Source organism: Solanum dulcamara, chromosome 9 (assembly GCF_947179165.1).
Source record: "Solanum dulcamara chromosome 9, daSolDulc1.2, whole genome shotgun sequence".
Taxonomy (NCBI): domain Eukaryota; kingdom Viridiplantae; phylum Streptophyta; class Magnoliopsida; order Solanales; family Solanaceae; genus Solanum; species Solanum dulcamara.
This window is the reverse complement of record NC_077245.1, coordinates 35,959,483-35,975,976: the sequence shown is the minus strand read 5'-3', so window position 1 is coordinate 35,975,976 and position 16,494 is coordinate 35,959,483. Positions and strand designations below refer to the sequence as shown.

General features: G+C 39.1%; 1 pseudogene; it reads left to right on the top strand.

Moving 5' to 3' along the window:
- The first annotated feature begins 16,068 nt into the window (after window positions 1-16,068).
- On the top strand, window positions 16,069-16,187 carry LOC129904790 (5S ribosomal RNA; annotated as a pseudogene).
- Window positions 16,188-16,494: the final 307 nt, after the last annotated feature.

Sequence of the window (16,494 nt, the reverse complement as noted above, 5' to 3'; positions counted from 1 at the left end):
AATTGACAAGGTCTAATTGGCGAGTTTGATTATGCTCATCATTCTGATCGATAAGTCGCTAATCTCTTCTCCTCATTGCCAAATTTAATGAGTTCTGGGGGAAAATATTTGAATCTTTTGCCCATATCATCAGATCTTGCCGATTTTATCGGTATATCGTCATTTCCTTCCTTTCTTGCCAACTTGGCTTTGATTTTGAACAAAAACCTCTGATCTTTTCGGCGAGACTCCTTTGCTCGCCGAACTAGTTAGGCAAGTTGCCAAACTTCATCATTTTCTCCAAACTCTCTTCTCATAAGCCAAAATCTCTGAATTTTTGGGCAAACTTATACCAGTTTTGGTGAGTCGCCGAGTGTGTTTGGCAAAACTCTACCTTGCCCAATCCCTTAGATGTCATGATCCGACCTAGGGCCTAGTCATAAGATGGCGATCAAAACCCCAAAGGGTTCCAACGAAGCCTCTTTTACATATCATAAGCATTCATATGGTAAAATATAAAAGCAAAAACATCAGAAGAGAGTCTAAAACCTTGAATAGAAATCTGAAAATGTCTTTTGACAACATAGATTCAAACATATGTCAAACTAGATGCCTCTAAACATGAGTATGGGCGAGGGTTAAGACATGTCCCTAGCTCACCCTCAATCTACAACATAAGCAAAAGTCTTTTGAAAAGAGAATAGTAACCAACTTGAAACTAGTCCCCGGTCAATGAGGACTCACCACAACACCTTGGGATAGGAACGCCTACTAGTTACGTGGATGATAAGGATCTTCAATCTCAACCCCTACATTATGAGACAATGTAGGAAAAAAGTATGCATTAGTGCGTTGGAATGTACTAAGTATGAGGGCGTGACATGCAACGTAAATCATAGAATGCAAAGATTAAGTAAAACACATGATAATTTGGAATACGTAAAGTCATAAGAAAATCATTTTGACCAAAGCATTTAAAAGAATAAATTCAAAATCATAACATACTTAAAAGATCGTACATATGTGGGATAGGAATCATAACCGACAATAAGACCATACGAGCTATAACATGGAATCCCAATATTGCCCCTACATCGGAGGAAAGGGGGAGACTACTTGCCAAGGTAGACTCCTATATGCCTAAGTCGATCCACTAAGCGGTCGTGTGAACCAGGTACTCAACTCTAGTTCTTAGACTCGGGTACTCACCTCCAAGCCTTGATATTTTGGGTACTCACCTCGTATAGATTTGGGTATTCACCTCTAATCTCTTTGTACCTAAGGTGGCACGTAGTTATGCGATAAGACACTTTATATAAGAGCCCCTTGCTTCGAGCCCCCACCTCAAGTCCACATTCAGTACTAAGTCAAATCCCATGGAATACATACATATCATAGAAATCATAATTTCATATATCATAGTCATGATCATAGGCTTGAAATCATAGAGTAGCTCATTTTCATAACATACTTGTAATGTGAGAATTTGCCCTTTCATCATTACAATCATATTTGCATAATTCATATTGTTAGGCCTTAGGTCGCCTTACTTCATAACTTGCATAAAAAACCATAATTTGAGACATACTTATAATTCATGATCATCATGGAAACACATAGTCATAATTCATACTTGGAAAATTTATAACCATAACTTGAACTTGAAATTAGGGTATGACATGAATGCAGGATCAATTTACTTGAAAATAATGAAATTAACTTGAAGATATGCATGATCATAAACTTTATATCAGCCCATATATAATTCATATAGATAATATCATTGAGAAGTATAAATCAAAATACTCATAATTTACATCATGAACCCTAGAAATCAACTAGGAGAATTCATGGAAAAACTCTTCAATTTAATTCAATAACCATAAATTTATATCAAAATAGACTCATGATCATACTTTAAATCAAAATTCATGCAATTGGAATCAAGATCACAAATCCCATAAAATACCATATTTTAATTTGATAGAAAACCTTAAAAAATTGATTGGGCTTCATAGATGAAAGGATCCATGAATCAATACCCACATACCTTGAGTGAGAACACCAATTAATTTGGAAGAACTTGAGAGTTTTGATGTAGAAATTGAGTGAATTTGCTTGAAGTCTTCAATGGAAACCCTTGAGAGTCTTTTTGTAGAGAGAGAAATATTTAATATATGAATTGTAGAAGAATGAATAGAATTAGAGGTTTAGGTTAATTTATCGAGTTGAATTAGGTCCTAAAAATGTCTAGGTTCATTAACTAATAATTTGGGAAAAGTCTAAAATGCCCTTAAAAAAAATTAAATTCGTCCAAGAAAGCTTCCTAGGTCCACAACGCGGACCTTTCGCGGTCAACTTTGGCCGATAAACTATCCTAGGTCCACAACGCGGACCACACTATTTTGTGGTTTCTTTGAAAATCTTTCTTCCATTCTACGGGTCCTAAAAATTCACCAAGACCATTTTCCCGTAGGTTTTGACCCCTGATCGATATTCTTAACTCAGATTTTCCAAAAAGATTAAGGATAATGCGTTACATGAGTGGCCTATTTCCAAGGCATTCTTAAGGTATCTTGCGGACATATTTGAGGGGTGTTACATTAGAACTCTCTCCAAACTCAAAAATTTCTAGGGCATTACAATCTCCCCCTTGAAAATATTTTTCTTCTAATGGGATTCAATAGCATAGAAAGGACATGGAAAAAGGACTATCAACCCAACATGAATGCAATGATACTTCAAAATTGAATAAGCCATGAGATTTTCAAACTCAATGGAAAACATAGCTTAAAGTGAACTGCATGATTATGCATGCATATAAAAAGACATAGGAAAGTTGAAATGTAAAGTTCGTAGGAGTAGATCATGAGGAAACTAAGTACCTTGGGCTGAAATGGATGGAAAGAGATAAGGATAATGTGTCATCATGTCGGCCTTGTCCTCCCACGTAGCACCTTCAATCTCTTGACTCCTCCATATCACTTCAACAGACGCAACCTCTTTATTCCTTAATTTGTTTTTTTCGGTCTAGAATATTAACTGAAATGTCCTCGTAAGATAAAATCTCCTTTACACCCACACTCTCCAAAGGCATAATAGACTTAGGATCACCAATAAACTTCTTCAACAAAGATACATGAAACACCGAATTCATCCATGCCAACTTGGAAGGAAAATCCAACTCATACGCTACCTTACTAATGTCACGACCTAACCCCATAGGTCGCGACTGGGGTCCGATCTAAACCCCCATATATAAGTCTATCAGTTGTGGTCGAGTCGAACAATAAACAACGTAATGCATATGAATTAAGTGTAGTCAAATCAGGCTACAAGCAACCTGATACGTGCATGAGAACATCCATGGGTCATAACATTTTGTATATCTGTAGCCTCTTTCATTTGTATCATAATATGAAATGGCATGCTAGACGACAAGGTTGTCATAACATAATAACATATACCATATATGACATAGATCTATCCGAACCAAACTGACATACGCAACCCACATGTACATGTCTGCAGACCTCTAACAATATTAATGATAACATATGGCGGGATAGGGCCTCCGCCATACCCCTGAATAGAAAAAACAGTTCTATACATCAGTGGTCAGTACCAAAAGCTAGGGTCTGATAGAATAGAGCCTCTTCCAGCTGTGCTGAGCGAAATTCTAAGCTGACAGACTCCCAAAACCTGTACCTGCAGGCATGAATGTAGCCCTCCCTCCCCCGAGAGAAGGGGGTTAGTACGACATATGTACTGATTATGTAAAACATAACATAACACAACTGGAAGCATATCTGAAATAGAGAAGCAGGGGTAAATTATCAAATAAGCAACTTATACCTGGGAAAGTAAAATCATGCATGCTCAAATTTTTAATATCGCCGTCCCTATCAAGGATCCGGTGAATCATATATGTAGTACCATCACCTCTTTATTATAACACATCATCACATTATCATATATATACATACGTACCTGACCCTCTAGTGTAGGCGTGATGAACCATGCAATGGAATTATGCACGATTACTATAATGTGCCCTATCCGAATTCCAAATCATGTCCCTAATACCTACAGCCAACCAAAAACATAACCATCATCTCATATATATATAAAACATGGCAACACTATACAATACAACCTCAGAATGACTCGCTTGACACTACGATATCCAAAATAGGGTTTCTAGTTTCTATTTTGTGAAATCTTTAACCGTATGAAGCGGGGGGTCGCATGGCTGAAACCAGTAGCACCCACACCTATTTTATGATCCATTTAGTCCTTGAAACACACCCCCACACACCTGAAACAGCACACCAAAACACAACACTTTACTTCAACGACAATTTAACTATAGCGACTACAATTTGGATTATCTCCAATGTCAAGCATTCCTATACCATTTTTACGTTTACATCCACACACAAGGTGTATAATACACTCCATAACAACACCATAAAGTTCAAATTGAAAGGATAAACCTTACCTTACCCGAATTTGACCAAAACTGACAAATTGCAACTCGGAACTTCTCCAAACGTGCTGAAATTGAGCGGGTTGTTTGTGTCACTTGTCTGCTGTACCAAATTGAGTTTTTATATTATAAAACACCATTATATAGACTTGGTACACCTCAAATAATTAATTCACAAAACAAAACTCGAAGGCTCACCTCCAAAGGGCCAAACCCCATAGCCCCTTTCTTCTTGCCCCTAACATTTTTCTTCCCATCAAAAATTTTCAGCATAACGGTCATCTCTAACGGTCATCTCCTCCCTCTCTATCTCACACTGTTCATCTCCGGTCAGTTCTGAATGGCTTCACCGCCGTCGGTGAAGCTCCCGTGACCACCGAATATAGATCATCAAACATCACCAGCTAATGACACTCTGAATTTGCAAAATAATACTGCAATTTCAAGTGAAGCTAGTTTGAATCAACAACAATCGATCGGTCAACAAAATACTGATGCAATCACTGTCTCTGAAGAGGAGCTGAGAATTGCACACAAGATCATCAATTTTCAGAAACATGGTTTGATTCGAGTATCAAGAACTGTGGTAGATGATTCCTTATCTTTTGGACTACATACAGTCCAAAAATTGGATCAAACCACTGCACTATTTGAGAGCACTGATCAGGCGACTCCTGAGAGAAACATCGCAGAGTCGCCGGAGTTGCGCCTTCATATTCGAAGGGGCTCCGGCGACATTCGAGATGGCGGACCCCCTGGGGTTTGTTCCCCACCTCATGGCGCTCCTACAACCAAAATTTCAACCCAAATGGACAGTGGAATCATTGGGGATGATGGCACCGGCGAGGTTGCCGGAGCTCAGGCGACATTTTCAGGTGGAAACCAATGCAAAACGGGGAGTTTCATTGATACAAATACACCCCACCAGCAACTTACAAACACTAGAGAAGGAATCAAATCCTCTCAAATTAGCTCGAATTTGCCAAATCAATAGGGTCACTGTCAGAGTACCAGCGCCGGAGCTCTGGCGAACCATTTGTCACAAGATCTAATCCAAAATATCCCTAAGGGCAATGCGCAACTTCCTATCCACAAGAGGTGTCTCAAATCATCAATAACAAATTTAAATTCAAAAAGTCGTCGAGACACTCGTCAAGGTGATATGCACATTTTCACTGATAATCAAGCTGAAGAACACACATTGGTTCAAGACCAATATCAACAATATGGTCAATTCAATCAACTAAAGGATGATATACACACAATTGATAATGCAAAGTCGATGCATCCTTTTTCCAAAAATGATAAACATGCCTCAGGAACTTCACAGCAATGTAACAGTGCTAATGTTACAGACCTTTAAGGTAATACCAATCCTTCCAACTTGATATACTCTGAGACTGCCAATTTGAAATCCAGTGGAGTTCTTTTGCAACCTAATGCAAATGTAATCCCTAGTAATGCTGTAGGTAACTCCTTGCAGGGAACTGATCATACCAAAATCAATTCTAAAAGCAACCCTGAAATTCCTACGAAAATGCCTAACAATTCTATTCCTCAAACTAGCAACCAGCTACACACTCAACAACCTACCACCACCCACAATAGCTTCCCTAAGGTGTCTAGTAATTTTGACATCCAGGTTCAAACTAGCCAACCTAAGGTGCCCACCAGCTATGCTAATGTTAGTCCTAGACATGTTGGAACTAAATCAGTCAATACCCAACCGAAACCAAATTCCACTAACCAAAACCCCCAGAAAAATATTTTTCCCAACTTAAAGGACCAGGTCCTTCAGCCTGCCCCTTACACTGTAGTTCAGACCTTTGCTGCCAAACTCAGAAATAATCAAGCAAAGAATGAGTCTCCTATTGAATTAGCCACCCCTGAATACACAACCAAACAGGGCCTGCCTGCTGTGTTTTTTGAAAAAGAAGACTTTATGCACAAACTAGCTCAAAGATGCAAATACACCTTGGTTGGCAAATTTACCCACACCATGGCAAAGATAGAGCTGATAAGAAGGAGCTTTATCATTCAAACTCAGCTCTCAAGAGGTGTAAAAATTGCTCATTTCAATGCTAGACATATCTACATTGACTTGGACAATGAGTTGGATTACAATACTGTCTGGACCAAACAGAGAATGACAATAGAGGGCCAACTCATGAGGATTCAGACATGGACACCTACTTTTAAAACGGATGAAAAAACCCCAATAGTGCCAATCTGGGTAGCCTTACCAGAACTACCTTGGCATTGTTATAACATGGAGTTCACCACTGCCCTGATAGCCTCTGTAGGGAAGGTAATTTATCTAGACACTGCCTCCATATAAAAAACAAGGGGAAGCATAGCCAAGGTGAGACTTCAAGTGAACCTCACCAATAAAAGACATCCCCATGTTTGGCTGGGATATGACAAAACTGATAAAACTCAAGGGAGGTGGAAAGCTATTTTATATGAAAATATACCTGATTACTGCATGTATTGCAAATATCAGGGTCACTTGATACATGTTTGTAATATTCAAAGAAGGGATGAAGAGCAAAAAAAAAGAAAAGAAGAAGAAACAGCAAAAATGAACAAAAACAAGGAGGGCATGCTAACCAAGGATCATGATGACACAAATATCAATACATCTGTAAAAGATGCTCCTGCTCAGCCACAACAAACACTTGACAATGCAAAAGAACTGTTGTGGCAAGTTCAGAGGAAGAAACAGTCTAAGGGACAAAACAAGCCCCAACAAACAAATGTGATCAGCTCTATTCAACCACAGCAGAACAGGGGAGTTGATAAACCTCAGCAAAATATCACAGGTCCAGGTAAGCCCTCTACTCCTATTTATACTTCCAATAATTATGTTGATCTTGTTACCCAGGATCAAACCAATAACCAAGATGCAGGAGAACCAAGTAACCAAAGGAATTCCACTTTGAAAAATTTAGCAAAAATGTAGGAAAACACTATAATTCAACAACAAGGTACTACTCAAGGGAGCAATGTAACAAGGAATGCATGTATTGACTTATTACTCCCCATACCCCTTACACGCCCACATCATATCTCTGCTGCTGTTGGTTGTGAAGTTGATGGAAGAAGGGTTGGAGGAGTAATGGAGAACCCCACTAATCTGCAGGATGGGGAACCTAAAAGGGGAGGGATCTTGTCTCATGTTTTGCATGAGAATATCACTGACCTTAGGAGTGACCTTACAGCCCCTGCTACCCCTGCACACAAGGCTAAAAATGACATACCAAATACTGAATCCATCAGAAGAGATCCCTCTACTGATGATTCTACCATGCAAAACATCTTAGACTCTATGGCCAAGGATTTGGGATCCATTGCAAGCAGTAGTGGCAAAGACTCTAATGCTAAAAAGAACAAGTTAAGCAAGAAAAGGAGAGAGGCCATCAAAAAGAAAACAAACCTTTCTGAGAAATGCCAAACTCCTTTAACTGACAGTGTTGCAATGCAGCAAAGTGAACAGGGATGTCAACAATTTGTACTTGATGATGATCAGGTGGGTATAGATATCACCCCTTTTTCAAACTCTAGAGGTAGCTACAGATCACTTCACCTTTAACACCAACATACAGGACCCTATTGATGAGTATGCTGTATGTGATTCAGAAAATGAAGAAGATAATAATTATCAGCCCTTACATGATCAAGAGGAAGATGATATTATAAGTGAGCATTTAATCAAAACCATCAACCCCTCTTCTGAGAATATATATGAGGAAGACATCCAACAGGTGGCTAGTTCACAGGGTCTATCTCCTAGAGGGATACATAGGACCAGATTTTGCAATAAGACAAAAATTGCTACAAAAACTGCCCCCACAGGCAGACCAAGTACCAGGTCCCATACGTCAAGAATTTCTCAATGATTAGTACCCTTAGCTGGAATGTAAGGGGTATTAATACCCAAGGAGCCATGGATAGAATAAAACTTCTCAAAAATATCCATCAAATTTCTCTTATAGTTCTAATGGAACCTTTTTCTGATAACTCTCAGTTATAATACTTCAGAAACCAGCTCAATATGGATCATGCCATCCACAATCCCAATGGTAATATTTGGATTTTCTGGACCAAAGATGTGAATTGCAAGATTTTGGAGAATGATGAGCAACTAATCACTTGTGAGCTCAATCATGCCATGATCACAAATCAATTCATCACTACCTTTGTCTATGCTAAATGTAAAGATCATCTCAGAAGACCCTTATGGGATAGCCTTCTATAGCAGTCTACTACACCCAATCCATGGTGCACTATAGGAGACTTTAATGTTATTGTAGACCTTGAAGAAAAATTAGGGGGCGTCCCCTATAATATGAGAAAGCATTTTGAGTTCATTAGCATTATTGAGGCTTCAGGTCTTCAAGACCTTGGTTTCTCAGGTCAGAAATACACCTGGTCCAACCTGAGGGGTATCAACTTTAGAATTTGGAAGAGACTTGATAGAGGGATGGTTAATGATAACTGGATAGAGACCATGCCCCATACCAGCATTACTCATCTTCCTTCTGTGGGTTCTGATCACTGCCCCTTGCTCTTAGAAATGATTGACCAACAACAAAACCCCATCAAGTATTTCAAATTCCTGAACTGCTGGCCTGAGAAACCTTCTTTCATGGATACTGTCAAGAATTGCTAGAGCAGACCTTCTGAAGGAAATCCAATATGGAGTTTTCATCAGAAAATAAAAAGACTTACTGCTACTCTTGGCTGCTGGTCAAGAAATCAATTTGGAGACATCTATGCTAAAGTCAAAGAATATGAGGAGAAGGCTAGACAAGCTGAAGAGAATCTGATCAGTATAAACACCAATAAAAATAGGTCTCAACTGCATGCTATCAATGCTGAGTACATTAGATACATGAAGATGGAGGATTCTATCCTCAGATAAAAGTCTTAACTTCACTGGTTCAAAGAAGGTGACAGGAACTCTAGCTACTTTCATGCTCTTATCAGAGGCAGGAGAAGAAAGCTTCACATCCACAGAATCCAAAATGAAGAAGGCTCTTGGGTGCAAGGTGATAAAGAGATAGCTGATGCTGCTTGTGAATATTTCCAACAAATGTTTACTGGAAAGGAGGAGCACATCCAACAGCAGACACTCCATTGCATCCCTACAATGGTGACTGACAAAGACAATGAAGATTTACAAGCCATGCCTACTATGGAAAAAGTGAAAACTGCTGTTTTTACTATGAATCCTCACTCTGCTGCTGGCCCTGATGGGATGAATGGAACTTTCTTTCAGGTGTGCTGGGACATCATCAAAGAAGACCTCCTTAAAGTGATCATATCCTTCTTTTGTGGACAAACTATGCCTAAATATTTCACCCATACTTGTTTGGTTCTACTCCCAAAAGTAAACCATCCTACAAAAATCTCTGAGTTCAGACCCATAAGCCTTAGCAACTTCACTAACAAAATCATTTCCAAACTCCTCTACCTAAGACATGTTCCTATTCTCCCCAACTTCATTTTCTTGAACCAATCTGGCTTTGTCAAGAATAGAAATATCTCTGAAAATATAATGCTTTCCCAGGAAATAATCTACCAGATCAAAAAACCAAATGTTGGAGGTAATGTTGTGATAAAACTTGACATGCCCAAGGCTTATGATAGGGTCTCTTGGAATTACACTTGTTTTATGATGAGAAGAATAGGGTTTAAAGAAACTTTCATTGACATGGTTTGGAGAATCATGGTCGATAACTGGTACTCTGTTATAGTCAATGGTTCAAGACATGGTTTCTTTCACTCCACAAGGGGTTATTTGTCCTAGGTGCTGAAGTGCTGTCCAGACTACTGAATAATCTTCATCAGTATCCCCAATTTCATGGTTTCTTTATGGCAAAAAAGGGACCTCAGATCAATCATCTGAGTTTTGCAGATGATATCATCATCTTTACTTTTGGAAGAAGGCACACCTTAGCTCTCATTATGGAAACATTAACTACCTATGAAAGAGTTACTAGACAATTGATTAACAAGCAAAAAACTCATTTCATGGTTCCCTCCAATGCTTTCAACTCTACTGTACTGAGAATCAAGAGTATCACTAGTTTCAACCAAAAAAGTAGTCCTATAACATACTTGGGATGTCCTATTTATATTGGTAGGCAAAGAGTTATTTACTACTTTGATCTTATTGCAAAAGTTGTAAGCAGGATCACTGGTTGGCATGCTAAAATCCTGAGCTATGGGGGTAGAGCTATTCTTGTGAAGCATGTTATTCAAGCCATGCCAATACATTTGCTTTCAGCCAGCATCCCCCCCTCAACCATCATCAAGCAGATTCAGAGCATCACTGCTAACTTCTTCTGGGGATGGAAAAATGACAAGAGGAAGTACCACTGGTCCTCATGGAAGAACCTTAGCTATCCTTATGATGAAGGGGGCATAGGGTTTAGACAAATCACTGATGTGGTTAAATCTTTTCAATATAAGCAGTGGTGGACCCTTAGAACCAAGAACACCTTGTGGGGAGAATTCCTTAAATCCAAATACTGTCAGAGGGCCAATATTATTACAAAAAAGTAGGACACTGGTCGGTCCTTAATTTGGAAGCACCTCATGAACAACAAACACAACATTGAGCCTCACATTCAGTGGCAAATTAAGTCTGGCTCTTACCTTTTTTGGTGGGATAACTGGCTAGGTGTTGGCCCTTTAGCTAACTTTTCTGCTAACAGCTGTAGGTTTAACCACACCCAAGTTTCAGCTTTTCTAACTAATGGCCAATGGAATGTTGATCTCATTATCCAAAACGCCCCTCCTCAATTTGTTCCTAACATTTTAGCAACTCAATTCAGCTACCATCCTCTCAAACAGGACCATCCATGCTGGATTCCTAATACCAATGGGGAGTTCAGTTGTTCTTTTGCCTGGGAGCTCATTAGAGACAAGAGGACAAATAATATGCTGAATGCATGTACTTGGCACCAACTAATACCTTTCAAATGCTCCTTTCTTGTTTTGAGAGCTCTTAGAAGGAAATTACCTACCAATGAGAAAATAACCAGCTTTGGCAAAGCCCCCTCTCAGTGCCATTGTTGTGATAGACCTGGCCAAGACACCATTGATCACACCTTTGTTACAGGAACCTTTGCCAAGAATACTTGGAGGGTGTTTGCTGATTCTTTAGGCATAAAAAAGGATTACACACCTCTTAGAAATATTCTTATGAGATGGTGGACATCTAAATACAAGAATGAAGCACATAAACTCCTGTTCCAAGCAATCCCTGTCTTCATTTGTTGGAACTTATGGAAGAATAGATGTGCTTCCAAATATAGTGGGAAGAAATCTAACCTTTCAAGAGTCAAGTTTTCTGTCTACAAAGACATCTCTAACCTGCTCATCACAACTTTTCCTTATATTGAATGGCCAAATAACTGGAAGGACCTAGTCATTTCAGTGGAATAATGCTACCATGACACCAAAATTACCCCTGTATGCTGGATCAAACCAGGTGATCAAATGGTAAAGCTAAATACAGATGGTAGTGCCCTTAACAACCCAGGCAACATTGGTGGAGCAGGAATACTTAGAAATACTCATAGTGACCTTATCTTTGCCTATGTAGTTCCATTGGGGGAAGGAACTAACAACCAAGCAGAAATCAGGGCTGCTATCTTTGGTCTATCTTAGTGTATTCATCTTGGTTATTTACAGGGAGAGTTAGAGGTAGATTCTCAACTCCTAATCAGGTGGTTACAACAAGAAGAAAACCCCCCTTGGTCAATAAAGGAGCTGCTGGACAATTTAAACAACATCATCAACCAATTCCAAACTTTCAGTTGTAAACACATCCTTAGAGAAACAAACTACACAGCTGATGTCTTATCCAAACACAGCCACAAATGCAAATCTCTTGAACTCTATTTTACTGTGCATGATCTCCCCAAACAAGCTAAGGCATACCTTGAGATGGACAAGCTGTAAATGCCTTCTTTCAGAAGAAAGAAACTCAGGAGAATCAAGAAACCTCCCTAACTTATTCCATTTTGGTTCTAACTCAAACTTCAAAATGGTTTTGTCTATGCATAGCTATAAATACCTTGAAGATCTCATAGTTAGAACTCCTGGCAAAAGAAAAATCTACCTTCCTTATTACTATCTTTATCATTTTCTTAGAATAACCAGTCTAACTTTAGAGGTAAGGAGTAGAGTAGTTTATATTTTGTCTTCTCTTCCTTCTTGGCTTAACATGTATAGGAATCTTGATTGGAAGCCCAGGCTGGTTTCTTTGCAACACACATGAGACATATTCAAGTTTTTGTTTTTGTTTTTGTTTGCTGGTTTGTGCAGATACATCACATTACATATCCTGGAATTTTTCTACATCAGTAACAACAAGAGGAGCCATAAGGGAAGTGCTTCTTTTTGGGGTGACAGAATTGTTTCTAGATTTTGCCTTTTGTTTCTATTTCTGTGCAGGTTACAAACTACAGCAGGAACAACATTCCAGCCTCTTCCAAGATCACAGCAGTTACAACAATACAAAAACATGCAGCTCTACAGATTCAGCAAGATCCCAAGATCAAAAACAAGAGGAGCTATTCGTTGCAACAAGTTTATCAAAACTAAGGAGAAGCAGATGCTAGAAACAAACCTCAACAGCAGCCATCAGCCCTCAACATCATGCATCATGCAACATCCAAAATCCTCCAAATTTTGCAGGATATTAGCATCCCCAAAGATGGTTGAGCCCAAGAAATTTTAGCTCGAATGGATAAACGGAGACGTTAGTCGAGCGACATTGAAAAAGACAACCAATGTTGCACGCAGAACAGTAACTCTCAAGAGGAGCAATAGTATACATCATTAAAAATGCTCCAAATTTTGCAGGAATACAGCAACTACAACAATTGTAGAGCCCAAGAAATTTCAGCCCGAACGGAGAATCAGAGACGTTAGTCGAGCGACCTTGAAAAAGATAGCCGATTGTCATGGAACCCCTTTGTTTCTTCTTCTTCTTTGGCAAAATCCGAATTTTAACAACTTTCAACAACTTGTGTGCTAGATATTATATGGACCCCAGAATGTAAAACCCGAATGGATTCTCGGAAAAGGTAGTCGAGCATCACAAAAGATATGACCGATCTTGACCCATGCAAAGAAAATTGGGTATACTTGATTTTCTTCAATTTAGCTAGGTTCTGTACCTTAGTTGAATAGAACTAGTCTCCTATACTTGATCTTCCTAGTCGAGAGGAGTCCTCTCATTACATATCTTCCATTTTATTTTTGGAGGTAAGGCATTTCACGTCCCCCTCCTTGTATTCGTCAGTTTACTTTTATATATATAAGATGAAAATTTTATAAAAAAAAAAAACATTTTTCTTCCCCTTTCTCTTGTTTGTTCCAAGTGTAAAGCTGAAGATATGGTTACGTAGACATCATAAGGTAAATATATACACCTCCACTTTGTTTAGGAACACCGTAGATAATTAATTCACGGAGGAAAAATTGGAAATTTACCTTATTTTCTCCAAAACATGGCTGCCTTTCTCTTCTTCTTCTCTCATGTTTTTTCCTTCTCTTTGGATGCTGTTTTGGATAGAAAAGGTGACTAAGAGTCACTTAACATATAGATATATTTTTCCTTAGGGGTGACACATGTCAACCCCTAAGGGTGACACGTGTTCGGCCATCATTGGGCTAACACACACATGCTGCCAATAAGGGGCTACCACGTGGCATGGGGTCCACCTCCCCCAAGAAGGAGGGTCACCTTCTTGCTTGTGGTGCTTCCCCGTGTCACCTTTCTAGGCTGCCATGTATCATCTTTTCCTGTTTCTCATGGGTTCATAATCTCATCCTATTTTAAGAGCCTATGTAATCCATGCTACCTAAGCTTGGTATGTCCTTAAGTAGATCAAGTATGTAAGACTTCTAAGTTAGTAGCTTACGTAGATAAATCGAGTCCAACGACTCATCACCTGGCCTCCAATTCCTTCTGAATTCTTGTGACTCTATTTTCAACCTTCTCTATTATGGGGTATCACATTCTCCCCTCCTTAGAGTCATTTGATAGTGCCGTAGCGTATGCTGCTCACATGATAATGTCTAAGGAACTTAAGATAAATTCTGAGTTTAAAAGTGTGGGGTGTAACATCTTTCCCCTCTTTAGAATATTCATCCCCGAATGCTAACTTACCTCATAGGGTTTCACAAGGATCTCGGGGGTTCTACATAACCGTCGTCTCTCAATTCATTTAGGGGTTTAGACTACCTTTGTACATAGGGAACAAGTCCGGATATCTTCTTTCTATATCCTTTCTGACTTCTCAGGGCACCTTCTTTTTGGTTTTTGTTTTGTCACAATACCTTGACAGGAGTCACGTCCTAGTTCGCAACCTTCTAATTTGCCGTTCTAAGATAGTTATAGATTGTTCCTCGCAGTATTCCATTTCGTGGACATCATCTATGGGACACATCATGGGTGGATCACCAGTATATTGTGAAGTATCTGTATCAGGCATATTAGGCATATAGTTTCGTAATCAGGTGGTAAGTTCAACTTACCAGTGACTTTTCCCATCTTATAAGTAACTTGATATGGTTCGATGTATTTTGGGATAAGTTTTCTTTTCTCACCGAATCTTATTACTCCCTTCCTGGGTGACCCTATCACAAACACTTAGCCATTAATTTGAAATCTGACTGTCGATGTTGATTATCTGTATATCACTTCTGCCAACTCTAGGCTGCTAACCGATAGTTTTCCCAATTATGTTGGGGCCTTTTAGTTTTTTCCCAAATAAGGGGACTTGCACACTCTGCCATACAATGTCTTGTACGGGGCCATCTGGATACTGGAATGATAGCAATTCTTGTAGGCGATCTCAGTAAGTGGTAGACGATTATCCAGTTACCTTTAAACCCAACCACACAGGCTTGCAATATATCTTCTAGAGTTTAATAGTACACTCAGTCTATTTAGCAGCTTGAGGGAAAAATGCGGTACTAAGACCTACCTGTGTTTTCGATCTTTTCTTGGTCTGATATTCAGACGTTAACTATAATTGAATTCTCTCTATCTGCGATAGTAGCTGGAGAAACTTCATGGAGTCTTACTACCTCCTTGACCTATAACTTTGCATAGTTTTAACTGCGTAGGTAGGTTTGATTGAAGGTAAATAGGCTGATTCATTAGCCTACCCACAATAATCTGTATAGTACCCACCTCTCACAGGGTATAAAATAGGTTCGTAATGATGTTGATAATTCGGGACTCCTTAGTCCCGTATAGTCCTTCTCGACTCCTCTCAAAACTTTAATTGACAATTTACCCTTTGGGTTTTGCTTTTTAATCCTTAGAGTTGGCTGCCAAGTAGTGTCGAAATTCCCTCGCTCATTGGCCTTTATAGCAATTCCGTGGTTTGCCTACTATTAACTGGTACTATTATGAAGAACTATGGCATTCAAGTGCGTTGTTAGTTAGCAACTAGCTAATCCTTCTTATCTTGCTTAAGTCCTTTTTACAATACTCTCAACATAACTTATAGTATTCCAGGAACATAATCTCATGTCGTTTCTCTACCGCTAGTTCAGACTCTTCCATCTCGCGCGATCATACCAGTACTAATGCTCTAAATTCCACCAGAATTTAGAAGTAAAGCGTGCTTGGGCGAGAGTAATACTAGGATGGGTGACCTTCCTGGAAGTCTTCATGTCGCGCTTCATTGTAATCCTTACAATAACATGCAGGGAACTCAACTTAGCCTAAGATTTACCTTAGCATCGTCTCGCTAGTCTTCATGTTTTGCCTTGCCCTTTCCTCTGTTATCTTGCAACCGGTATCGGGGTAGATATTTGGTCCAACTGTGGTCATGTTTTACTTTGTCTGTAGGACTAATTCCATTTCTATAGTTTGACTTAACTTATCTTCGTATCTCTCTATAAGGTATCAAAAATATCATAATGGTATTATCATTATTGATCCCCTATATCTTTTATCCTGTACTTACTCACTTAACCTGACATTTATA